Raw genomic sequence first — 25832 nt, 5'->3', positions numbered from 1 at the left:
CCTCCATATACATCCTTCTCGCATCAATCGCCACACTACTTTAACTATAACTCACCCTTTCTTCCTGCACTGCTTTTACCCTTGCATATTATATATCGTATAGAATGTGAAAACAGCAGTCACCATAATAAGCCTTATGATATCTGAAATTAAATAATTTCTCAGAACACAGCACATAGTAGAGTGGCAAGTTCATTTTTAACAAATTTTTAAAGCTCCCTCCAGCTGAGAGCAGACTTGTGTTCTGTTTTCCTGCCCGCATTGATGTACTCAGGGAAACAGAACAATAAATGACTCCCGCCTGGAGGGAGTATGCAAAGATAACTGTTCCTCCGGGTGGGAGCAATGATGGCTCCCATACCATTAGAAAAGCCGGCTGGGGCAACAGGGGCCCTGGGGCTCCATCTGATGCCCTCAATGTGTTGGTCAGTGGGTTCCCTGGATGGGCTCCAGGGCACCCATCATAAAGTGATGCAAACACCGGGAGATAGGGTGCCTGTGCCAAAATAGGCTTGGGAGTGGGTCTGTGCATGCGGTTCCTCTCCTCTTTAAATAAAAGTACAGCCTTAGGGAATGGGAGGTCTGCATGGTCTCCTCCCTTTATCAACTGCTCTGCACCAGGGGATGAGGTCCCTGGGCTCTATAAGGTTCAGGGAAGGGGACAGCATGACTATCCCCCTTTTTAATTGACTTTGGTCCCCAAGAATGGTGTCCTCAGGATCTGATAAGGCACAGGAATGGGGAATGCACATCTTCCTCCCCTTTTAATTGTATCTGGCCTCAGGGATTTAGCTTTCAGGGCCTAGGAAAACCCAGGGAGGGAAGCCTCACGGCCCGCCCTTTTTTAGGAACTGGCCGTGGGGGAAGGGGTCCTTGGGGTCAATTAAGGGTAGGGGAGAGGCTGGATATTCCATAATAATAATTGTTTTGGCCACAGAAGATGGGGTTCCCAGGGCCTGAAGACCAACTCTACGCTGCACATGACACAGGCTGTGATCAGCATGGTAATGGCTGCCTACGGAGGATGTTGGCTGCATGTGGGGGGTTGGCTGCCACTTGGGGGAGTTGATTGCCTGTGGAGTTTTGGCTGCGTCCGAGTGGGTTGGCAACCAGGCCCCTCCCTGTGCCGATTTGGCCCTGGTGACCACATTTGCCAACTAAAGGTGGGTGATTTAGTGCCCACCCAGGGCACCCACCATCTTCTCTTTGGGTTCCTCTCCCCTGACTGAGTTTGGTCCTAGGGTTCCCGTCCATTAGGGCCTGGCCATTTATTTAAGGGGGAGTAGGGTACGTAGCCCCCTCATTGAGCTGATATCGGCCCCAGGGACCTCATACCCCATTGGTCTGGCAAACAATGAAAGGGGAGCTGAATAGCCCCTCTTCCCGGGTCAATAACAGCCCCAGGGGCCCCATACCACAGAGCCGGTCCAAATAAAGGTGGGTGCCCTGGTTCCAGGGCAGCCGCCATCTTTTCATTGGGGGTCACAGGGGAAGCTCAAAGCCAGTGCAGCCCCAGCCGGCTCCCCACATACTGCAGGAGCCGGCGTTGCTCCTGCCCGCAGGGAGAACCTAAAAATGCTGCTTCCTGTGGACGGGAAAAATATTCTGATCTGTTTCCATAACCTCATAGCTGCAGGCAAGGAAACTGATCTGATGTCTACTCATAGCATGCGGAATCATTTTTAAAGCTCCAGCCAGCGCGGAGTGGGCTTGTGTGCACAGTTTTGTCATCAATCATTTTATTGGAAATGTCGCAGTTATGCTATGAATGATGTCATACAAGATGTTATTATTGATGCAATATGTGGGGTCAGCAGCAGTGCATGACAAAGGTGCAAGTTATAGTTACCTTAGAGCATGAGTTAAAGTTTCCCGAGAGACATATAAGTTTGTCTATAACTGTTGGACTTGTAACTATGGTTGTGTGTGTTTAATATTCAAACCTATCTATAATGTCCCTGCAACATAGTCACATTTTGCGCGCAGGGGGGCAACAGGGTAACCTTTTGGAACCCTTGCACCCATGCCCGCAACATGGTCACGAAGACTAAGCAACATCTGTCTCTTGTATGACCATTTAGTGTATATGATCTCGGTATGGTTTGATATGTTATGGAGTATGAATGAGAATGCATGTGTGTGTTAGAGGCTAGTATATGTTGGTGTTTCAATATACTGGGGTGGTCAAAAAAGAAATGTCATTGTTATAATAAATGGATCTATAGTGATTGGAAACAAGAAATGAATACTTTTGAATATAATGCATGTTTTTAACCTTTTTTGATAAAAAATGAAATTATCAAATAAAAAAGGAAAAAAGAACAATAATATTATAATGCTGATCTGTATACAAATGGTTTTTATCTTGGCAATGTTGCATCATAGGTGCAGTAATTTTACCAGTATGCACAGCAGACTTATGTTCACTGAATCTGATGCATAACTCTCTACCAGTCTCCCCTATGTATCCCAAATTAAGTGGGCAAAGGATTATGTAAATGCCGTTTTGACTTTTACAGTTGGTAATGTCCTTGAGTGGACCTTTCTTACCTCTGTACTCCCAGTGGGCTGTTGTAATAGCTGCGTCACATGCGTGGCACAAGCCACATCTATGATTACCTCTAACAGGAGGGAGACCTGTAATTGTTCTCTGTGCGTTCTTGGTGCTGGGTCTCTGGTGTGCACTAATGTATCTCTGAGATTACAGTTTCTATTGTAGGCTACCCTAGGAAGTTGTATTCTTTCCTCTTCTTCGTGAACATTTAATATTTTCCAGCTTTTTTTCAAAATGTTTTTAACTTTGAAGTTCAGCTTCAAATGGTTGATTACACATACTACCTGGTCGCTGGTTTCCCGGGTCGTACCTTGTAATAATGCATCGTGAATGTAATACTTAGCATGTTTAAAAGAGGTCTTAACTAAAAACGTAGGGTATCCACGATCTAAAAGAAGTTGCTTAGCTGTTCTCCATGTCTGTTGAAATCTCTCATTTTAGAGCAATTTCTAACGATACCTAAAAATTCCCCAAAAGGGATCGAATCTTTCTGGCACGAGGGGTGAAAACTCTGATGCTGGAGAATTTTATTTTTATGCAGTTGGTTTCCTAAAGAAACCAACCAGACTAAGGTTCAACTAATTTAGTGTGATCTTATTTTTTGTACTTGGGCTCATTTGTAGGGGTGGGCGGAATTTGCGTAATCGCGTTACGCAAATCACTGCGAAACTGTAAAAAATCTCTGCGAACACACAGAAATTCTGCGAACACGCGGAATTGCTTGTTCGCAATGCTTTTTTACTGTTCGCAATCGCTGTTTGCGTTCTCTGGGGAAAATATCTTGCGAACACGCATTTTGACAACGTGAACAAGCAAAGAATTTTGCGAAGTTGCGGAACGCAGAATTTTGGGCAATTTCGCGTTCTCCGCGGAACATGAAATTACCCAAATTCCGCGGAACGGAATTTGCCGCCCGGGCCTACTCATTTGAGATTTTTTTTTTCAAATGTTACAGATACCCCAACCACTCGCTTACAATCGTTTTTATTGGTGGTCCTGAAGAAGGTGGTCATATATTTTCTTATACCATATAAACCTGCGTTTACCATTCTATGCTATACACGGCCCGCAAAACAGTCACGAAGACTAAACAGCATCTATCTCTTGTATGACCATTTAGTGTATGTGATCACTATAGGGTTCCATATGTTGTGGAGGATGAATGAGTATGCATGTGTGTGTTAGAGTCTAGCACATGTTGGAGGTTCAATACACTGGGGTTGTCAAAAAAGACATTTCATGTAAATGAATTGATCTATGGTGATTGTTTTCTCCTTGTAAAAATATCAAATGTATAACGTTGAAAATAGAAACACAGAATGAATACTTTGAATATAATGCATGTTTTTAACCTTTTTTGATAAACAAAATGGAATGATCAAATGGAGAAAAAAATAGTCTAATAAAAGACATTATAAAAGCTGTGAATTGTGTGTCTCCTGTAAATGGCCCAATTGAGCTGATCTAGCCTTAGTAAAAGAAATGTAGGTCAAGAGGGAGGTGTTGAGCTTACCCAATGGCACAGAGGTGAGTCGGGCAAAGAGCCTGGCCTGCAGCTGGGCCCTGCAGCCAATCCCCTACAGACACCCACCCACACACCTTCTACACCCTTTGGCTCATCCCCCCTATGTGTTCAACTCAGGAGAAGGGCATGCAGCCTCTCCCCTAGCCAATTACGGACCTGGGGACCCCACCTCTCAGGCCCACCCATTCTCTAGGAGAGGGGATCCCTCTCTATCAGCTCCGGGGATCCCATCCCCCTGGGCCCAGTCCATTACTAACATAGTAGGGGGGGCACACAGCCCTCCTCCCAGCACCAATTTTGGGCAATTTGAGTAAGGGGAGGGGGCCACTTGGCTCACCTTCCTGAGACGATTTCGATCCCAGGGACCCCATCTGCCGGAGCCTGGCCAATTAATAAAAGAGGAGGGGGCATAGGACCCCCTTTCTGGGCTGCTTTTGGCCCAGGGGACCCTACGCCCCAGGGCCTGGTCACTTGGTGCTGGGTTACCTGGGCCTACCAAGGGCACCCATTGTGCAATTTTGGGGACTGCAGGGGGAGCCTAAATCCCCCACAATCCTGCCAGCTTCCCACCTCCAGCGGGAGTTGGCATTCCTTCTGCACACAGGGAGCAGCAAAAAATGTGCCTCGCTGTGTGTAGGAGCAATTCTTTCGTCTGTGATCTTGAAAGCTGGCCGGAAAATAGTTGAAAAGTTTGCTACCAGTGGGAGGGAGCAGCTATCCTGCTCCCGCCTACTGGGAGCGAGCTTATTGTTTGCTCTCACTTTGCGGGAACTGTCAAATCTCCAGCAAAGCAACAGCAAACAACTATATCCTGGGGGTTGGGACCTTGGGACAAAGAGAGCAGGCCTTGGAGCGTGGCAATCCCCAGGACCATTAATAGAACCAGGAGTGGGGCTCCCCTTCTTTGTTATTACAAAGCCTGCCCACAGGGAGGTGATGGTCCTCGGGCAGAAAACAGCCTGGGAGGGGGTTTGTTGGCCCCCCTCCTGTTTTTCATGAATGTGACAGGTTCGGGTGAAGTGGTGGACCGTGGACCACCTGCTCACCGGTGGGCCCTGGAGGGGGCTTGCAAGGCCCCCTTCCCTGGGAGACGACACCACCGGACCTAGGACGTCAGGTTATTCCTACTGTGCACCCTTCTCTTTTTTAACTTCTTTTTTGGGACTAAGTTGAGTCCCAAAATGGCTGCTAAAACTTCCTGGTTGAAGTGTTGGCTGCCAATCAGATCTCAAAGAAAAACCAAAGGTGGTGATGGACGGAGCGTTGACAATACAAACACTCACCCCCAGGCAACTGATCAGGGTTTAATCCATCACCGTTCTCTAGCTCACTCCGCCACCCCAGTTCAGACATGGCCATATGCAAATCAGTCTGACCCTGTGCCTCAAGGGAACAGTCCAGCCCGAACTGCCAAGCCATGTCTTCCCTGGACCGGAATCAAGCTTCCCAGGACCGGTTTCTGGCATTACAGCCGTCTTCAGCCGGGCTTGCTTGACTCCAGTGGCAAAGTGAGCAAGGGACTCACGTCTGAGCATACCCTGCCAACTCTCAGCAGGAGATCTGTCGGATCCCCAGAAGATCTGTGTCCCTAGATAGCTATATTTTTAATCTTTAAATAGCCTCCAAAACTACTGAATGAATTTACATCAAATAACAAAAAGAGATCTTTCTGGACCACAATCTACCTTTCTGCCAAATTTGGTGTAATTCCATTCAACCCAAAACTTTCAAGACAGCAGCTGAAAGAATTAGCTTAAACGTTTTGAAGATTTTTTGAAAATTCATCAAACAGCACCAAAGTTATTGGCACAACAAAAAACGCTTTGTCTATGTGAATGAGATTGTAACTGTAACTATATACATATTCACTGAAAAAAACAAAGGTTACAGGGATGTTATACTTAGGAAATAGAATTTAAATAACCTTAGAAACTCATTGAAAAAAACGAATGTTACCGGGACATTATAGTTAGGCTCACATTTCACTTGTACAAAACCAGTGACATTCAGCAGATATACTTAGCTGAGCTGAATATAACTTACGGCCCATGATGCACTGCTTATGACATTACATAATACTCACTCATGGCATGGTCCGTGACACCACCGATGACATTTCAAATGACATCACTGTTGGCATCATCCACAGAAGCACTCACACCCCATACAACCTCTCATACACTCACACACCCACAAAACCACTCACATAACCATTCACAAACCCATTCAACGACTCACACACACCCAGACACTTACTCATACAGCCACTAACACAGCCAAATCACTCACCCATACAGATACTTCAGAGCAACTCACTCACCCATATAGCCACTCACACTAGCATTCACTCACCCACAGAGCCACTCACTGAGCCATTCACTCACTAATACAGTCACTCATTTACCAACACAGCCACTCTCACTAGCATTCACTCAGCCATACAGCTACTCACACAGCCACTTACTTACCCAGCTACTCACATATCCTTTGACTAGTTCAGCTAACCACTTACATACACATTCAAACATACATACAAGCAGTCACACTCCAACTTACTCCCCTATACAGCCAGTTACACAGAAACTTACTGTGCAAAACAGCCACTCATGCCCACACACTTACCCATACATACATTCAAACAACCACTAACATACACATACAGCCACTAACACACTCACTCGCCCACCGATATAGCCACTCACACAGCCACTAATGGGTAGATGCATCAACGTTGTCATTTGCGATTCCTTATTTGCGAAAAATAAGGAATCGCAAATAAGGAATCGCAAATGGCAATGCATCATTTATTTCGCAATTTTATTGAGATTCGGTAAAAATCGCAATTTTTTCCGAATCGCAATAAAATTGCGAGTTTCAAATAGCGAATTTGCAATTCCCATTCATTCCTATGGGCTGAAATGCCCATAGGAATGGATGGGAATTGCGAATTCGCAATTTGAAATCGGAATTCAACAAAGCATTTCAAGGGTGGAGAGGGGGGTCCAAATGACCCCCCCTGCACCCATGAAATGCTTTTTACCTGTAAGTTACATACACACATGTCCTAAGGACATGTGTGTCTGTAACTTAACAGTTTAAAAAATGCATTTTTGTGCGTTTTTAAACAATTTTGCAAATTACCACGAGGTTCAACTTCGTGGTAATTTGCACTTGCAATTTGTAAAATCGCAAATGTTGTTTCGTAAATTTGCGATTCCTTAAAAGCAATCGCATTTTTGGAATTCGCTAAAAATAGCGATTTTCCAAAAATGCTTGATGCATCCCAGAAACCAATTTAGGAAGTGCAAACGGCCGATTTTTGCGATTCGCACCGTTTGCACTTCCTAAAAAGGTTGATGCATCTAGGCATAAGTCACCAAAATAGTCACTCACACACTCCCCCACCCATATAATCACCAAGGAAGCCACTCACTCCCCCATGCAGCCAATCACACTCAATCACCAATATAGCCACTCACACAGTCACATACACACCCATATAGCTACTCACACACACTCTTATTCACCTATACATTCGAAGACACACACATGCAGCACTCAGACACCCACACTGATACAGTCACACACCCATTCACCTGACATATACGGTACAAACAGTATCACTCATTACTGGTTTTAATTTCACTTATGCAGTAACAGATGCAAAATCAAATGTTGTAAACCATCTAACAGATGAGATTACATATCACATTACCCTTACCAGTTTGAAAAAGGGACTATGAGTGAAGTATTATTTCTTTGTTTCAATATGTATTGTTATTTAATTACATGTTGTTTTTATGTGTGATTATTTAGTGGTGTAAATAGTGTAGTGCATTTGGTGCATGAGCTTATGGGATATCAAAACCAACACAATTTAAATGTAACCTTTGTTTTTTAAGTGATTCTTCTTTATCATGTTCACCATGCATGTTTCCTTGTGAACAGCCCTCTCCGTGCAGCCATCCTTAACTAGGTACTGCCTTAAGCCATGCGCAGCTGGAGTTGGCCATAGGGCCTGGCGCACTGCACCCTCTACCGGCTTAAAACCTCCACTCCAGAAAACCTCCACTGTGCATTTCCATCCCACCACTGGGAGCCAACCTTTGCTGTGCCTCTAACCTGGCCCTTTACATAGTGCTCCATTGGTCGCCAGACTCCACTGTGCATTGGCCTCTGGCCAGGCCCTGCATCCAGACTTCTGCATGTGGTCAACCCCTAAATGTGCACTGGCCTCCAACCAGCCCCTCCATCCAACATGCCACAGCTGTGGGCAGCAGGGGATTGGCCAGACTACAACTGGTTTCAAACAGTGCAAATGAGAATAACAACTTCAAATAATAGGCACTCATTAGCATTACAAATAATCTGATATACTAGAAAGGCATACACATTAAAATGAAAAGATAATGACTCTTATTATAGAAAAATGACATTCTCGTTGACAGAGGGCACTTTCATCCACCCAGGCTGAAAGGTTTAATAGAAAGAAATTCACTTCTGAGAGGCACTACAGAAAACAGGGCCAACCAGACAGTTTTCCTACCCGTTTGGTGAGACATCTATCCTTAGAGAGGTGCACCTTTGCCTACGACCCAACTTTCAATTTAATTCAAAAATCTTTATTTCGGTACATTCAGTACCATAATAGATGCATCAAAAGCACAACATATACATTAAAATGTCATATGTTTAGACATGAATGGCTTAGCTGATTAGAAAATAACAAACGAGGCAAAAACAAAAAACAAATATTCCGGAGGACATTTTAGTTGGCGATGATCATTACATTAAAATTGTATAAATAATTAAAAGTTAAAATAGCATATATAAAAAAATTACGTTAAATGTACCAGTAAAACCACACAATCCAACATTGAATAAATACTATCCAACTTCTTGGCAGTTGAGGGCAGCGGTCGATGATTTTAGGTCCCATTCATAACATACATTTATAGACGGGTAAAAAGTGAAATATTGGGATATTTTCCACCTCGGGTTCTGAGTGACACCATAGATAATGCAAGCTTTGCTCTCATTATCTATTTGATGTCACTCAGATCCCTTCAGTGAAAAATATCATTGCAAATCACGGTTACCCATCTATATTTCTATATGGTGTAATTGTTTTCAAGATTTGCTTTTGCAAACAGAATAAAACATCCATGACTTTTATTCCACATTGACAATCCACATTATTATGTATCCTGTGAACCCTGTATTTTAATGCATGATGACCGTCATATCTAAATATTATAATTTATTAAAGCTGTGATAAACCGTATTTATTCGCACTATTAATACTAGGGCCATATTATGTTTGGTAAAACTAAGGGCTACATTGGGTGAATGCTCCGGTGATCATTCGATATTATTCCCCTGTAAGGCCAAACAATGCAAGGAGCAACATTGGTGCTTCAGGCAGGCAGGTTCGTGTCGCAATCAGCATGCTTACCTCGGCAGAAAAAAAAACCATGAAGTGTGAGAAGAATATGCTAGGAATAATTTTCAAACCATCTATGAACAGGGGTCCTTCCTTTTTCTTTGCAATAGTAAATAACTTGCAATAGTTATACCTTGAATAAACACAGGGTGGCGTGTCTCACCATAGAATGATAGGCAAGCTTGTATAAATGTCTGACTTCTCTTACAGAAATAAGCTCTAATTCCAGACCAAACATACTGTCAAAGGACTTCGATGCGTGATCTACTGTTTTTTGGCAGACAGGGTTACTTCATCACAACCGTGGGGGAATCCCATCCGTAGTATCACAATTTCATTATTTCCTAGGGAACTTTTCTACAGCGGACCGGATATCCGTCATGTTTATCCCCCTATCCTACTAACTCGTAATCAGACCCTTGCAGAGAACTCATATTTCATCATGCGTATTTACACATAGATTGTGATTGTGCACCCACGTGGTCTAGTCCTCCTATTTGTGTATTATGCCTCCTGTTAAAGCTCAATTATAACTGTCTACTATTTTCTTATCAATCTAAATCGTTCTATTTAAATGACTGTTAAAGTCCTGGCACCTTTAAATAATGCCAAGATACATATAATTGCACGTTTTTTTCCAGTGTGCTGCACATTGCCATTTTTATTCACAACATTTGATTAAATTCTTTCTTTTTTTTTTTTTTTTTTTTTTTGATTTAAAAGATTTTTATTGAAAAATAAAAGTTGCATATACATAGGCAGTTGTTTCACAGTGCATTTGTTGTCTCTTTTCCTTGGCCTGTTGCAGAAGAGAAAAAGAAAAAAGAGGAAAGAGAGAAGAAAAAGAAGAGGGGGGGGGGGGGTCGTTAGTGTGGCTTCTTCAAGTGATCATCGAGAGGTTCCCACATGAGCTCCTTGGGGGTGTGTTCTTTCGAGAAGTTGCCTGTGATGTTGTCTGCTCCTCTTAGGAAGGTGACCCAGTTGATCCATGTCTTGAAGTTTGCTTTCGCCGTGTTCTTTCAGTTCGTTAAGATTATCTTTAGGGCCGCTGTGAGTAGCAGGTCTAGTAGATCTCTTTCTTCCCTGCTGTTCAGGTTCGTCGTTACATGCCCTGTCGCCAAGGTCACATAGTTGATAGTTAAGTCTGTTTTGAGCATGTCGTTTATGAATGCGTTTATCTGGCCCCAGAACTTCTTGACTTTGATGCATCCAAAGATGAGGTGTTCGAGTGTGCCCTCCTCCTTCTGGCAGTTCCAGCAGTCGCTTGATTCTGCTATGCCACTTTTGTGGAGTCTGGATGGGGTCCAGTAGGCTCTGTGGAGTAGCCAGTATTTTGTTTGTGCCAGTTGTGGGGTGATTTTGTTTTTTGTGGCTGAACACCACATTTGCGCCTGTTCCTTTTCGTTTAGCTGTCTGCCTAGGAGTGTTGCCCATAAGTTTGTTGTCTTCTTGTTTAGAGACATGGTGGTTGGGGCAATTAGTTTGTAGATTTTCGCTGTCTGGTGGCCCGCCAAGTTTAGCATTTGCGCGTACTTGACGATGCTTGGTTCCTCTAGGGTTAGGTTTGCTCTGGTTATGGCAGTTCTTATCTTCAGAAATGTGTATAGCTCTTTGTTAGGGAGATTGTATAGTTGTTGTAAGTTTGAGAAGGTCAGCTGTTTCCCCTTAGTTTCCATTTGTCTGGGGAGGCTGATTCCCTTTTTGATCCATGTGTCGTAGTTCATTATTGCCCCTTGATATGAAATTTTTGTGTTGAGCCAGATGGATTCCCATGTTGTGCCTCTCAGCTTCTGTGCCATTCGCCTGTCCACTCTCATCAGTGCTTCTCTGGTGTGCTTCAGTATCTTGTTTGACCATAGGGGGTGTTTGTTTGCAGTCAGTATCGCTGTTGGGTGTAGGCCTTCCAGGAGCTCTCCCTCCAGTTCTAGCCAGACTGGCTTGTACTGTTGCGTTTCGTCAATCCATGCGAATCCTTGTTTGGCCAAGCAGGCTGTCTGGTAGGTTTTAAAGTTTGTCAGGTTTAGGCCTCCTAGTTCTTTCGCTAGCCTCAGTTTGGGTAGGCCTATTCGTGGTTTTTTGTTTCTCCATAGGAAGATGTTTATCATGCTGTCCAGTTTTTTGTGGAAGCTTTCTGTCATTGGGAGCGGTAGCATGCTTAGCGTGTAGTTTATCGCGGGTGTTATCATCATTTTAATCGTCTCGATCCTTCCCCACCAGCTGATGTATTTGGGCGACCACAGCTCTAGTCTGTCTTTAACTTTTTTTAGCAGTGAGTCCTCGTTGTGCTGTATTGTGGCCGTTAGGTCTCTCCCAAACTGCAGGCCTAGGTACTTGAGTGGGTTTGTTTGCCAGGCTAGGCCGGAGTCTCCTAGTACCGATTTTGTGGTGTGGACATTCATTGGTTTGCATTCGGATTTGTCCTTGTTGAGTTTGTATCCGGATGCCTCTGCGTATTCTCCTATTGTCTCCATTAGCGCTGTGATTGACGTTGATGGGTTGGTGGTAGTAATGAGGATGTCGTCTGCGTATGCTGCGAGTTTCACTGTTTTACCTCCGATCTTAACACCCGTTATCCCCTCATTGTCTCTTATTTTTGCAAGTAGTGGTTCTAGTGCCAGTAGGAAGAGGCCTGGTGACAGTGGGCAACCTTGCCTAGTTCCTCTCCCTAGTAGGAGTGATTCAGATGTGCTTCTGTTCACCACTATTTTAGCTCTTGGTTTGTTGTATAGGGCCATTGTCATTGCTATGTATTTTTCTCCTAATCCGAACTTTGTCATGCAGTTCCTTAGGAAGGTATAACAAACAATGTGCAACAATGGGTCAACGTAAAAGTGCAGCAAACTATGTGACTATGCGTGAAAGGGGGGCACTATTCCTGAATCCCAAGTATCCTTGGTGGAAAAAGTGTTCCCATCAGATACCCGTCCTGTACCGCCCTACATCACTTGGGATCCTTCACGCGAAGGAAGTGGAAAAAACCACTTGGGATTAGGTAAAGTGTGACCTAATCAGGGTTGTAAAGTGTGTGGGTTTGAACTTAGTGTGGGTATCAGGGGGTACAAAGAATTAATTAACATAAAGCAGTGCATGAAGTGCTCAATGTGGCAACTAAGAGTGAAAAAATTAATATTGGGTTGTGGGAGTGGAAAATAGAGTTTAATAGAGTCCTACCCACACCCAAGGTTAAAAAACAGTGCAAGTAGTGGTAACAAATAACTACTCAGATGGTAACTAGGTCGACATGTTTCTGCAGTAAATTGGTTCAAGGGATACCAGTCTGCTTCCTCAGGACCTTCTTATTGTTTAAGTGCAACTGCTGTTTTCAAAATTATAAGTGTGTAAAAAGAATCATATCACCTGCAAGCGCCAGTGGATATGGTCCAAACAATTAGGAAATAGACAAACACACATAGAGAAAAACACACACAGTTATTAAAGATTGCTGCAAAATACAAGAAATGCTCGTAAAGTATTAATATGCCAAGCAATTCATGGTCAGTGTTTGTAATTTCAATCAAATATGTAAGCCAGGTGCCTACATCCTGGACTTGAATCTAATTATTTCACTCACCCAAATTTTGGGGAATGCATTCTCCACCTCACCCGGCAACAGCTCAGGTACAAATGGAGCACCGCTCTAATGGATGTGAAACAGAAAAGGAACACATGAAGGAGGAAGAGATCACCAGAACTCCATCCGACACCTCATCATTGGGTATTTCTTTACAAAAGTAGACGTGATATTGTTGGTATTGACACCTCCCCAAAAGTTTCTACTTGATAGGTTAGGCAGAAACAAGGTCACATTTCGGTTTTACACTGTAGTCTAAGTCTAGAACTGCCCATGTGGTGCTACTGTGAAGGCATCACTCAGACCGACATCTAGCTCTATATATATGCAACGAGCCCTGACGTGGCAAATCACGTGTTGCCAGGAATGCCATGTTATCGCCAAAGTTCTGTATTGAACTAAGTATGTTGTATTCAGAGCAAATGAATTCTATTTCCCCACTCTTACGGATTCTTTGTCTCTATTGCCATCACTACAAAAGCCGGTTTACTCTATGTGGGGTTTTTTTTTTGTCTGCCCCTGAAAACAGCAGTTGCACTTAAACAATAAGAAGGTCCTGAGGAAGCAGACTGGTATCCCTTGAACCAATTTACTGCAGAAACATGTCGACCTAGTTACCATCTGAGTAGTTATTTGTTACCACTACTTGCACTGTTTTTTAACCTTGGGTGTGAGTAGGACTCTATTAAACTCTATTTTCCACTCCCACAACCCAATATTAATTTTTTCACTCTTAGTTGCCACATTGAGCACTTCATGCACTGCTTTATGTTAATTAATTCTTTGTACCCCCTGATACCCACACTAAGTTCAAACCCACACACTTTACAACCCTGATTAGGTCACACTTTACCTAATCCCAAGTGGTTTTTTCCACTTCCTTCGGGTGAAGGATCCCAAGTGATGTAGGGCGGTACAGGACGGGTATCTGATGGGAACACTTTTTCCACCAAGGATACTTGGGATTCAGGAATAGTGCCCCCCTTTCACGCATAGTCACATAGTTTGCTGCACTTTTACGTTGACCCATTGTTGCACATTGTTTGTTATATAGTCATAGGGACTGCGACAATGCAAGGTCATTAAATATTTTCCCACCCTTGCCCCCTTTATTGTGTTATAGTTCCTTAGGAAGGGCCACGAGACTCTGTCAAAGGCCTTCTCCGCATCCAGTGCTATCATGACCGCCTGTTCATTGCTCTGTGTTGTGTGGTTGATCAGGTGACATAGCAGCCTTGTGTTGTCTTGTGACAGCCTGTGTCTGATGTATCCCACTTGTGAGTTGTGTATGATGTTCGGTAGGATTGTATTCAGTCTGTTCGCAAGCACTTTTGCATAGATTTTGCAGCCCACGTTTATGAGCGATATGGGTCTGTAGTTTTTCGGGAATTGGGGGTCTCTACCTTCCTTGGGTATTATTGTGATGTTGGCTTCCCGCATGGTGTTTGTCATCTCACCTTTCTGTGTGCAGGCGGTATAGGTTTCCGATAGTATTTTCTTGATTTGGGGGGCAAAGGTCTTGTAGAACCCGGTGGAGTATCCGTCTGGTCCTGGTGCTTTGTTCCTTTTTAGCTGGTTGATTGCAATTTCAATTTCTTCTTCCGTTATGTCCGCCTCTAAGGGTGCTTTCTCTTCCTCCTTGAGTTTCGGTAGGTTGACTTCTTTGAGGAATGAGCGGCCTCCGTCTTTGCTCGGGTTTTTATCCTCAGAGTACAGATCTTGATAGAACTCTCTGAAGACCTCCAGTATGCCTTTGTTTGTTGTTTGCGATTTGTTGTTTTTGTCTGTTATTGCTGCTATCGTGTGTTGTCTTTGCTTCCCTTTGAGGTAGGACGCTAGCTGTTTCCCTGCTTTGTTTGCCCTGCATAGATTCACCGACTTGAATTTTGTTAGCCACGAACCTGCTCGTTCGCTTAGGATTTTGTTTAGTTCGTACTTTTTTTTTGTGAGCGTGGTGAGTGTGTTCTTGTCTGTTATGTTTGCGCGGTGGCCTCTCTCCAGTGCTGCTATTTCCTCTTCTATCTCTGAGATCTTTTTCTTCCTGCTTCTGTTCATCCTTGATTTGATGTTTATCAGCTTGCCTCTTAGTGTTGCTTTGAGTGCCTCCCAGATGGTGTCTTTCCCCACTTCGCCGTTGTCATTGTCTTCCAGGTAGTTCTTTAGTGCCTCCTCTATTTCTTTAACATTGTCTTTGTTCTGTAGGATGTCGTCATTTAGTCTCCACCTTCTCGTCACGCTCTCATTGTGTTTGCCGTTCAGGGTGAGGGATATGTGCGCATGATCGGAGACGGTTATTGGGGCAATCTCCGTGTTCTCAATTAGGTGCGTGTGGTTGTTGGACATCAATATATAGTCGATCCTGCTGTAGGAGTTGTGCGGGTGTGAATAAAAGGTGTATTCACGCGCTGTGGGGTGTTGTAGCCTCCACGGGTCTGCTAGATGATGTTTGACGCATAGTTCTTTAAGGGTGTTGCTGCCTGGAGAGTTGTGGCTTGGCCTGCTTGGGTGTCTGTCCGTTGCTTGGTCCATTGTCTTGTTCAGGTCACCAGCTACAATCAGCAGGTCATCCTGTGGTAAATCGCAGAGTTCGCCGTCTACCATTTGCCAGAAGTCTTTGTCTTCAGAGTTTGGTCCATAGATGTTCGCCACGTGTATTCGGTCAGTTCCTCTTTGGACACTTGCTATCAGCAGGCGACCGTCCTCGTCTGTTTTTGTCTTTTGGATGGTGAGGTTGGCTCTCTTGCTTAGGATAGTTATCACACCTCTCTTCTTTCCCTTGGCAGGTGAGCATAGGATGTCGCCTATCCATCTAGCCTTAAGTAGTTTAGCCTCCTCCTCTGAGAGTTTGGTCTCCTGTAGCGTGTAGATGTCCCCTTTGAGCTTTGCCAGGTGTTCTAGTATTTTCCTGCGTTTGATTGGATGGTTTAGGCCCTTGACGTTCATGGAGATGACCTTCAGGTTCGTGGATAGGTTCACCGGTGTTTGGTCTGTCATGGGGGTTTGTTGTTGCCGCTGGTCGTTCTGTCGTCTTCTCTTCTGGATTTAGAGAAGCCTGCCTTTGTTCTCACCAGGTATCTGGGTCCCCCCCCTGGGGGAAGAGTGAGCTGGGTTGGGGTATGGGTAGGAAAGGAGTGTAGGAATGGGTGTAGAAAAAGGTATGGAAAAGAAACAAAAAGTAGTTATGCATTGCGCAAATGTCCGTTATCTCGCTCGCCTTCATGCCCGCCTGTCCCCCCCTCCCCATCTGGCTCCCCCCCCCCTCCATCCCCCCTCCCTCCGCCTGTAGAAAATAGGGTGTGTGACAGCAAGGTTCCTCACACTTCCCTCCCCCCCAAGTAAGTCAGTGTCTTTGCAGGATATGGCAAAGGATATGGTCGCTGTTGGTCTTCATTGTCTCTCTTATCATTAACAACGATGAGGTAGAAACGTTGGTTGGAGTGTGCGTTATCGAGGTAGATTGTTGATTAAAGTTCGAGGTCAATGGTTGTTGGGGGTGTGCTTGAGCTCTTGTCTTGTGCGTTTAGAGCTGCTAAGCTGGTTTCGGACCTTGTCTCTTCCTATGAGCGTGCCCTTGGCGTTGGTTTGCGTTTAATCACGCACTTCGCCCTTGTCATATGACCTCTTCTTCGGCCTCGTCTGTCGAGGCTCTCCTCTTCGCTCCTGGGCTTTGGTGTTCCATCTCTTCTGGGGCTGGTCCTTGAAGGTACCTGTGTAGGTCGTTGGGGTCGTCGAAAGTTCTGCTCCCGAGTCTGTCTGTGATTCTCAGTCTTGACGGGCCTGCGAAGGAGAAGGTGATATTTTTTTTCCGCAGGGCTTCCCGCTGGGCTAAGAAACCCTTCCTCACTTCCACCGTTAGCTTAGATAGGTCCTGCGTGATTGTTACTTTCTTCCCGTTGATTGCCATTGGTTTGCCTTTCCTGGCTACTGCGAATATTGCCTCTGTGTGGTTCTCACGTAGTGGTTTACATATGATTGGTCTTGGGGTGTTGCTGTTCGATTGTTTCTTTGCTGGGATGCGGTACGCTTTGACGAGCTCGAGCGGTCTTTCGAAAGCGAGGCCTGTTAGTTGTGGGATCATGTCCTCCAGCAGCCTGGCACAAGCCCCCGGGGCGTCATTTTCCTCCTCCGGTATGCCCAGCAGTCTTATGTTCCCCTTGCGGCTCCTGTCATCCTGCTCGGCCATCGATCTCTGTAGGGCTGTTGTTCTTTTTATGACCAGACCTAGGTCCTTGTGTGTTATATTTGCGCGGTCTTCTAGGTTGCCAATTCTTTTTTCCGCTTCGTCTATTCTGCCATTGGCTTTACTCTGCTCAGCTCTTATTGCGATTAGTTCCATTTGTATACTGTCCACTATTTTTTTTGTTGCCTTCGCTAGGTCGTTGCCTTCTGTTATTTTCCTTAGTAGTGTGTCCAGAGTCGTCGTTTCGCTGCCCAGGTCTATGCGCTCTTTCGCGGGTGATGCTGTCAGATCGTTTTTGTTCTTCTTTTGGGCATTTGTGACCAGGTTGCCTTCCTTCCCTGCCATTACGTCAAAGCCTCTCCTGACCTGGTGTGTTTGAGGTCTTACTTCCGTTGGCTGTCGCTTTGTAGGTGTCTTTTTTTGTCTTTCGTCCTCTTTCTTTCTTTGGATCGGCCCAGTTGATAAATTGCAGTCTCTGAAGCGGGGTGGCCACTTGACCACTCTAGTCTTTGTCCTGGCCTCCGCCAGCCTCCTGGGGGTTTGCCCTATTTATTCCTTGTTGTATCGGCCTCCTAGGGTTGCTCTGCGTTACAACGTGTGTGTCACCTTCTGGCGGTGGTGGTGCTGTCTCGTGGTCCGTTAGTGCTGCTTAGCGCCTCGATCTTCCGCATACGGCTGCACCTCCTTAGACCCACTGACCGCTGGTCTCCTTGGTTTTAACACTGGCACTTGGCTTGGCTTCACTTCCTCTCACCCTTAGCCATTAGCGAGTGGCTGTTCCTGTTGCACCTTCCGCTCTGTGTCTCCTGATGCCTCGTGATGCCTCGCAATTGTGTTGCGCTAGCTCCCCTGGTCGCTCGGCGTCGCTCGGTGTGTGGCCACTCCTTGTCTGGACCTCCAATATGTCCGCCTCAGGTTGTTGGCCGCGCCTTCCCCCCTGACTTGCAGCTCCGGTGCTGATATCGCCTTAGGGGTAGGCTCGGTTGACGGATTGGGTGTTAGCTTCTGTGCGCCTTCGTCTATGTTGGATATAGACTGTCTTGCGTGATTAACGTTTCGCTTTGCAGCCTCCACTAAGATGGCCGCCGCCCGAGCGGCCGGGTGCGCTCGTTGCTGGTGTTGAGTCGCTTCTTGCACCTGGGCTGGGATCGGCGGTTGGCGTTGGCGTTAGTCGGCGCCTCGGGGGTTCGCTACTTGTGGTTTTAGAGTCGCGCTGCGCTGTGGTGTTGATCAGCTCAGAGGTACGGCTCCGCCGACCTTACCAATATGGCGCCTATCCTCCGCGTTCTGTGCGGTCCCCTTCCTCTCTGCGCTCGGTCGCCTTTAGCGCTCGCCGGGTTCGCCGGGTTTGGCGCTGCGTCTGGTGTCGGGGGGTCGATATCTTTCCTCGGGCTCCCTCTGTTTGGCTACTCAACGCTGTTGTTGTTGATCGTCTCCCCCTCCTACACCAAGATGGCCGCCCTCCGCGCCACCGTCCAGGCGCCCCCCTCCTACTGTGTTGATGATCCTGGTTCGCCGGGTTCGCCGGGTTTGGCGCTGCGTCTGGTGTCGGGGGGTTGATATCTTTCCTCGCGCTCCCTCTGTCTGGCTGCTCAACGCTGTTGTTGTTGATCGTCTCCCCCTACTACACCAAGATGGCCGCCCTCCGCGCCACCGTCCAGGCGCCCCCCTCCTACTGTGTTGATAATCCTCGTTAGTTGGGAGTTAGGGTCAGGGGGGGGGCCGTTCGCATGAGGGTGGGGAGTCGCGCGTTGTTTATTTGCCGGTTTACACGGGCGCTCTTACTTGGGGATTTGCGGTGGTGCACGGTTCCTCTTAGGAGCTTGCCGCCATCTTGTGCTCAAAAGTTCTGGTCCCCTCGGCAGCTTGTTCGGCTTCGTGCATCCGTCCAGCGTGTTTTGCAGGTTCGAAAAGGGTCGCCGCTGGTGCCCCTTCAGTTCATGCACGTCTGCATATGTTTCTTTTAGTTTCTTTTTGCGTTTTTGTCCTTTTGCTCGCCGTTATTTATCTCGGGGGGTCGGGAGCTCCGGACTCTGGTCTGCTGCCTCCTCGCCATCCAAGCCACGCCCCGCCGATTACATTCTTTCTTGTAGGTATTCTCCAGGATTAAATAAAGGTACCCTAGTCTGTGTGCAGACTGACATAGTTTATATTCATACACACGTCCAACTTCATTTAACACGTGTTGGCAAAGTCGAAAGTTTTTTTTGAATGATTTTGGTGTAATGAGTATTTGCTGAATAAGATGCACCAACGAAGGACGTGTAGTGGCCCATTCACACGCATACCACAACCGGATGCAAATATAAACAGAACATCGCGTTCAGACACACATCACATATATGGCAGTAGGATGTCGATCGTATGTGCATGGGTGGGCTGAAGGATGTTTGAACGAATACAAGTATGAATAGATAGCTGCCTGCGGGAGCATTCAGTGGGATGTGTAGAGGACTAGGTCTGATTGCATAGTGGATGTTAGTGAGGCTGAATGGTTGTGGATGGATAGACATGTTCTTTGCTGAGGAAGGCTGATTGATGGGCGTATGGGGACAGATGTGGGCAAATATGAGTAGAGAGGTGGATCAAGGTACAAACTCACCTGTCATCCAACATCAGAGAGGGCAGACGGAAGACAAACCAAGTTTATGTGCAAAATCACTTGTAGGTGAGACATCAGAATGTGTGCACAGTAAGCGTATTGTGGTATTTTTTCCCTTTGGAACAAAATTACTTTTAGATGACAGTGCATGTAATCCTAAAGTTATGCTTGGTGTAGAATATGAAGATGTGTGGAAAATCTTTGAGAAGAGTACAACATATTGAGGTGCAATATCATAAAGGCCCAAATTTACCTTTGGAGCAGTCACTCTTGGTGCCACATCTAAGAGAGAGTGAAAGTACTTGTAGGAGCAAAAATCACATTTAGGTACAACCCGATTTTTAAATGCAGAATCGCCTTACAGTGACAAATCTCAGGGAGGTGAGGAAATCTCATGTAAAAGGGTCATTTTTGTTTGAAATGTTTTGTGGCCTTGGCTAAAATCTAAATCAAACCTTTTCTTTCTCCTTGTGTGAGGCAAAATCAAGTTAACGTAGTTCTTGCTAATCAAGGAACAATTTTGATATGCTTACAAACTAGTGAATGCCTAAGTACAGGGCTCATTTATGAGAAATGACGCATCGCTGCGTGAAATCAGCGATGCGTCACTTCTCAGTGCGCACTTCTTGCGACATTCCTGATGCGTCATATTTAATGTATGACGTATCGTTTCGCAAGGAGTTACAGATACGTCAGTATTACTGACGTATCTGTAAGCGCAAAAGTGACGCATTGCTGGAGTGTGTCACAAAAGTGACGCAACTCCAGCAATGCGTCCTTTCACATGGGGCAAGCCCCATGTGAAAGGGCCTGCGTCAGTCTTACGCCTGCTGTAAGGCAGGCGCACGATTTTGGCGCAACCACATCCTAAAAGTGACGCAGTGAAATCTCATAGATTTCACTGCGTCACTTCTACGACCCTTCCTTGCGTCAATACGCTCCCCCTGCATACATTATACCTGGCGCAGGTATAATGTGGGGCAGGGGTTTACAAAGTGACGCATCTACCTAGATACGTCACTTTGTAAATATGGCGCAACAAGGCGCATTTTTTACGCCACTGGTGCGTCACAAAAAGTGACGCACCGGCGGCGTAAAAGTGACGCACAGCATCATAAATGAGGCCCAAGATCTTCTTGTTGGCAGGCCCCTTGGCTAAAGGAGTTTAATGGCAACCACTGGAAGAGCACCTTCATGGAGCACTTGCTGGGAGGCTCGTCAGTTGCAACCCCGTTCGCAGAGTATGCAGGGAATCACAACCTAGGTAAAGCAAAGTGGCGTGCTTGCTGTTGCTACTTGGCGGAACGTGGCAACTGCCCATGCCTTCAAAATATTTTTGACCTGGTGGACGGAACAGGAAGCATCCCGAAATTGCATAAAGCCCCACACAAAAACAATTTACCTTGAAGACATGCATGACCAATAAACTATACAAAATCAATTTCAGGGATGCTTAATCTCCTTTCATCCCACGCAGGCCCTCCATGGAAAAGACACAACAATGCAGCGAAAGCGCTCTCACATGAAAGCATAACCTCTTCTTCCTTTTTTCTTAACGGGAGGTCATGAGTTGACATGCATAGGTCTTGTAGTATAAATGTATATTCAGATATTTATTCATGAATAAAATAAAAATTGCAAATACCCACAGGTAATATTGGACTCCATCTGTCTTTTCATTTCTATTTTGTTTTAGTTTTCTATTAGTAGAGTTATAGGCACCTTCACTGTTACTATTTTATGGTAAACTATGAGGACACGTGTGTGTACACTATAAATCATGCTAACAGATGTCATGGGCAGGTGACGTGACATCTCGGGCCCTTAATCTGGGATGACATTTCAGTGATGACCCTCTCCCCACAGTTAGTCCCTCTCCGTGCCTCGATATCCACCTATTTGATTTTGATGGGTTGATGGAAGGCCATGGTGTGGAAACTGATGAATGTAAAGAGGTGTGCGAAATGTATGTTCGGGTCTTCGCCTTCCTGACCTCTGAGGCCAAAGGCCGCAATGTCAAGGGTTACAGCATATGAATAGCAAAAATAAATTTCTTCACCATGGATGCGTGCATCATGACACACCACAAAAGATACATTAGGGACACCGGTCCTCCGGCCGGCAGGGGGCGCAGCGCTGCGGCTCGGCCAGTGTTTGGCGCTGCCCTGCCGGTGACAAGCTGAGGCAGACAGACCGTTGTGGCTGCGGTGCAGCCTGTGTTGATGGTTCGCTCGGTGATGTGTTGCGGAGGCACTGCGCGTGTCGTGTCTGCCTGCTCCCTGTGCCGCTGTCCCTGGGGCCTGCCGGCTGACTGGCGTAGATCGCGGCAGAGCCCCTAGGAACGGATGTCGGACTTCTTTGACCGGGCTTCGGTGGCGGGCAGTAGCCTGGGGCGGGGCCGCTCCCAGCTCTCGCCAGGAGAACGGGCAGGGCCCCTGGGCAGCGGCCGGGGCCGGGCCAGGGGCGGCTCTAGGCTCCTGGCGGCCCTGGGCAGGGAGCGTAGGTAGGGGGCCCCAGAAGAGGGGTTCCTGGCGGGGCTGAGCATCCCGGAGCTCAGGAAGGTGGAACAGAGCCGGAGGCCGCCAAATCCCTGCCAGGGGCCGCCACGCAAATATGTATCCATCCTCAGAGGATTATTATATTAAGGATATATATTGGTGTGGTGGCCCCTGGGGTTTGGTGGCCCTGTGCAGGTGCACAGCTTGCACATGCCTAAAGCCGGCCCTGGCCGGGCAACCTTGTCAGAGGGTGGTCGCCGCCGGGCGGCACCTCCGCTGAAGAGCGATAGGGGCCCGGGTTGTCGGCCCGCGAGCAGCGACCAGAAGCCAGGACCCCTCATCCGCAGCAGCAGCAGGAGCCCCTCCGGCCGCCAAAGACTACCCCGCCAGTAGCGGAGAGTGCGCGCCAGGACTATGGTGATGGATATGATAATGTTCCAGCACTCCCTTATTCTAACCTTGAAGAATATGTTCAAGACTTTCTAAATCATCTAAGTGAACAACCAGGCATTTTTTAAATGGAAATCACTCATTTTACTCAACTCCTTAATAGCTGGGTCATTACAGAAGATACTTTATAGGAACTTGTTGAACTTCTCTACCAGAAGGCAACAGCTCTTCCAAATTTCTCCTACATGGGAGCCCGTTTGTGCAACTATTTGTCTCATCATCTAACCACCAATCCATCCACTGGAAACTTCAGACAGTTATAGCTAAAGAGATGCCAAACAGAATAGGAAAAAAGAGATGAGGCTGCAAAAGGAGAAGATGCAACTCGAAAGAGATTTCACGAATTCATTCTGTTCTTGGGGGAGCTCTTTTTGAACCTTGAGGTTAAGGGAGCAAAAGGGCAGAGATTGCACAAGCCGAAGTCCTTCAGGGTGCTTTGTGGGATTTACTGACTGCCCTTTTTTCAAATCCAGTGGATAGTAATTTAATCTGTGCAGTAAAGTTACTAAAGTTGACTGGGTCAGTTTTGGAAGACACTTGGAAAGAAAAAGGGAAAACTAAAATGGACGAAATAATTCAAAGAATGGAAAATGTTGTGTTAGATGCAAACTGTAGCAGAATGTAAAACAAATGCTTTTGAAGTTAGTGGAGCTGCGGTCCAGCAATTGGGGAAGAGTTCATGCAACCTCCACATACAGCGAAGCAACACCAGACAATGATCCCAACTATTTTACGAATGAACCAACGTTTTATACATCTGATGGAGTCCCATTTACTGCAGCAGACCCAGACTATCAAGAGAAGTATCAGGAGCTGCTTGATAGAGAAGATTTATTTTCGGAATTTGAAGAATATGGAACAGATTCATCAGCTGGTGGAGATCTTTATTTTGACGATGATGAGATGGACCCAGAAATTGAAGAAGCATTTGAAAAATTCTGCTTGGAATCAGAGTGGAAGAGGAAACAGTGAACACTTAAAAAGCTGTAAACAGAATGTAAGCCTGGTGTTTAGCAGAATGTAACCCAAGGACACCTATCACAGTTTAACAAAATGAGTGATGTTCAGTTGATTCAATACTGAAGGTACAACACATAGCATATCTCTTTGCCGAGCCTGCCAAAAATGGATGTATGACGTTACAACGCGTTATTTTACAACGCAGACCGTTACATCGCAATTTTTACAACGCAGGATCCATTACAATGCATGCCTTTACAACGCATGTCATTACATAGCAGATGCTATTACAACACATGCCATTACAACGTAAGTATAAGTAAGTATATCTTTTTTTAAAAATGTAATTAATTTGATTTAATAAATTTAATTCTATTAATTTAATTTAATTAATTTAAAAATTGTAATTAATTTAATTTAATTAATCTTAAAATCGTAATTAAATTAATTAAATTAATTTAATTATTTTAATTTAATTAAAATAAAAATGGAATATAATTTAATTAATTTAATTTAATTAATTTAATTTAATTAATGTAATTTAATTAATTTATAAATTGTAAATAATATAATATAATTAATTTAATTTAATTTAATAATTTAATTAATATAATTTATTTAAAGTCGTTTTTTAAAAAAAAACTGAACCCTAAAAATACCCCTGTACCCCAAAACCCAAACCTACCCCTGAACCCTAAAATACCCCTGTACCCTAAAACCCAAACCCAGCCCTGAAACCTAAAATACCCCTGTACCCCAAAACCCAAACCTGAAACCTAAAAATACCCCTGTACCCCAAAACCCAAACCCAGCCCCAAAACCTAAAAATACCCCTGTACCCCAAAACCAGCCCTGAAACCTAAAAATACCCCTGTACCCCAAAACCCAAACCCAGCCCTGAAACCTAAAAAAATACCCCTGTACCACAAAACCCAAACCCAGCCCTGAGACCTAAAAATACCCCTGTACCCCAAAACCCAAACCCAGCCCTAAAACCTAAAAATACCCCTGTACCCCAAAACCCAAACCCAGCCCTAAAACTTAAAAATACCCCTGTATCCCAAAACCCAAACCCAACCCTGAAACCTAAAAATACCCCTGTACCCCAAAACCCAAACCCAGCCCTAAAACCTAAAAATACCCCTGTACCCCAAAACCCAAACCCAACCCTGAAACCTAAAAATACCCCTGCACCCCAAAACCCAAACCCAGCCCCTAAACCTAAAAATACCCCTGTACCCCAAAACCCAAACCCAGACCTGAAACCTAAAAATACCCAAAACATATACCTCATTACCCCAAAACATATACTCCTATACTCATACTTATTTTTAAAATTACTTAAAGTAATATATTTAATTTATAATATAAAAAAACAAATAAATATATTTATTTATAATTACTATTAATTAAATTAATTAAATAATATTAAATAAAATTAAAAAAAAATTATATACTTACCTATACTTACGTTGTAATGGCATGCGTTGTAATAGCATCTGCTATGTAATGACATGTGTTGTAAAGGCATGCGATGTAATGGATCCAGCGTTGTAAAACTTGCGTTGTATTAGAAGTCCGTTGTAAAAGTTGCGATGTAACGGTGCAATACCGCCAAAAATGTATACTTATGGTCTTGTAAGTTTAAAATTAGTATGTGTATAGTATAGTTTATTTTATGTACAGTTACCTGAACAGGATGTTTTCATGGCAATAAAACTTGATTTGAAAGAAGTGTGCAGTTTACAGTAAATATTACTGATGTTTACAAAGTATACACTTTGAATTTCTTAAGAGAAAACGTTCTATAGGGCAGAAAGTAAATTCATTCTGTTATTTTAAAAAAAAAGCAGAACTGGAGATTATTTGAGCATAATTATTGAATTTACTGTAACTCCTAAGGCTACAGTTTACATAGTTGTATACACTTTGAAAAAGCAGATCTTGAAACTTAAGTAATTGTTTCGTCAAAGGACAAAATCAGGAAAGTTTTTCTTTTAAAGTTTTTTTTACAATAAAGTCCTTTTTTTAACATAAGGGACAAATAGG

The 25832-nt window shown here is 44.9% G+C and overlaps 1 protein-coding gene and 1 pseudogene across 1 annotated transcript in view; one reads left to right on the top strand and one right to left on the bottom strand.

The window, feature by feature from the left end:
- The window catches only part of DMD (dystrophin), a 4652165-nt gene that overhangs the window by 4545770 nt on the left and 80563 nt on the right, over positions 1-25832 (bottom strand). The gene's annotated exons all lie outside the window — the stretch shown is intronic.
- LOC147697859 (polyadenylate-binding protein-interacting protein 1-like) lies at positions 19627-23938 on the top strand (annotated as a pseudogene).

This window comes from Lissotriton vulgaris, chromosome 8 (assembly GCF_964263255.1).
Source record: "Lissotriton vulgaris chromosome 8, aLisVul1.2, whole genome shotgun sequence".
Taxonomy (NCBI): Eukaryota; Metazoa; Chordata; class Amphibia; order Caudata; family Salamandridae; genus Lissotriton; species Lissotriton vulgaris.
Note: the sequence above shows the minus strand (reverse complement) of the source record. Positions and strands in the feature narration are given on the sequence as shown.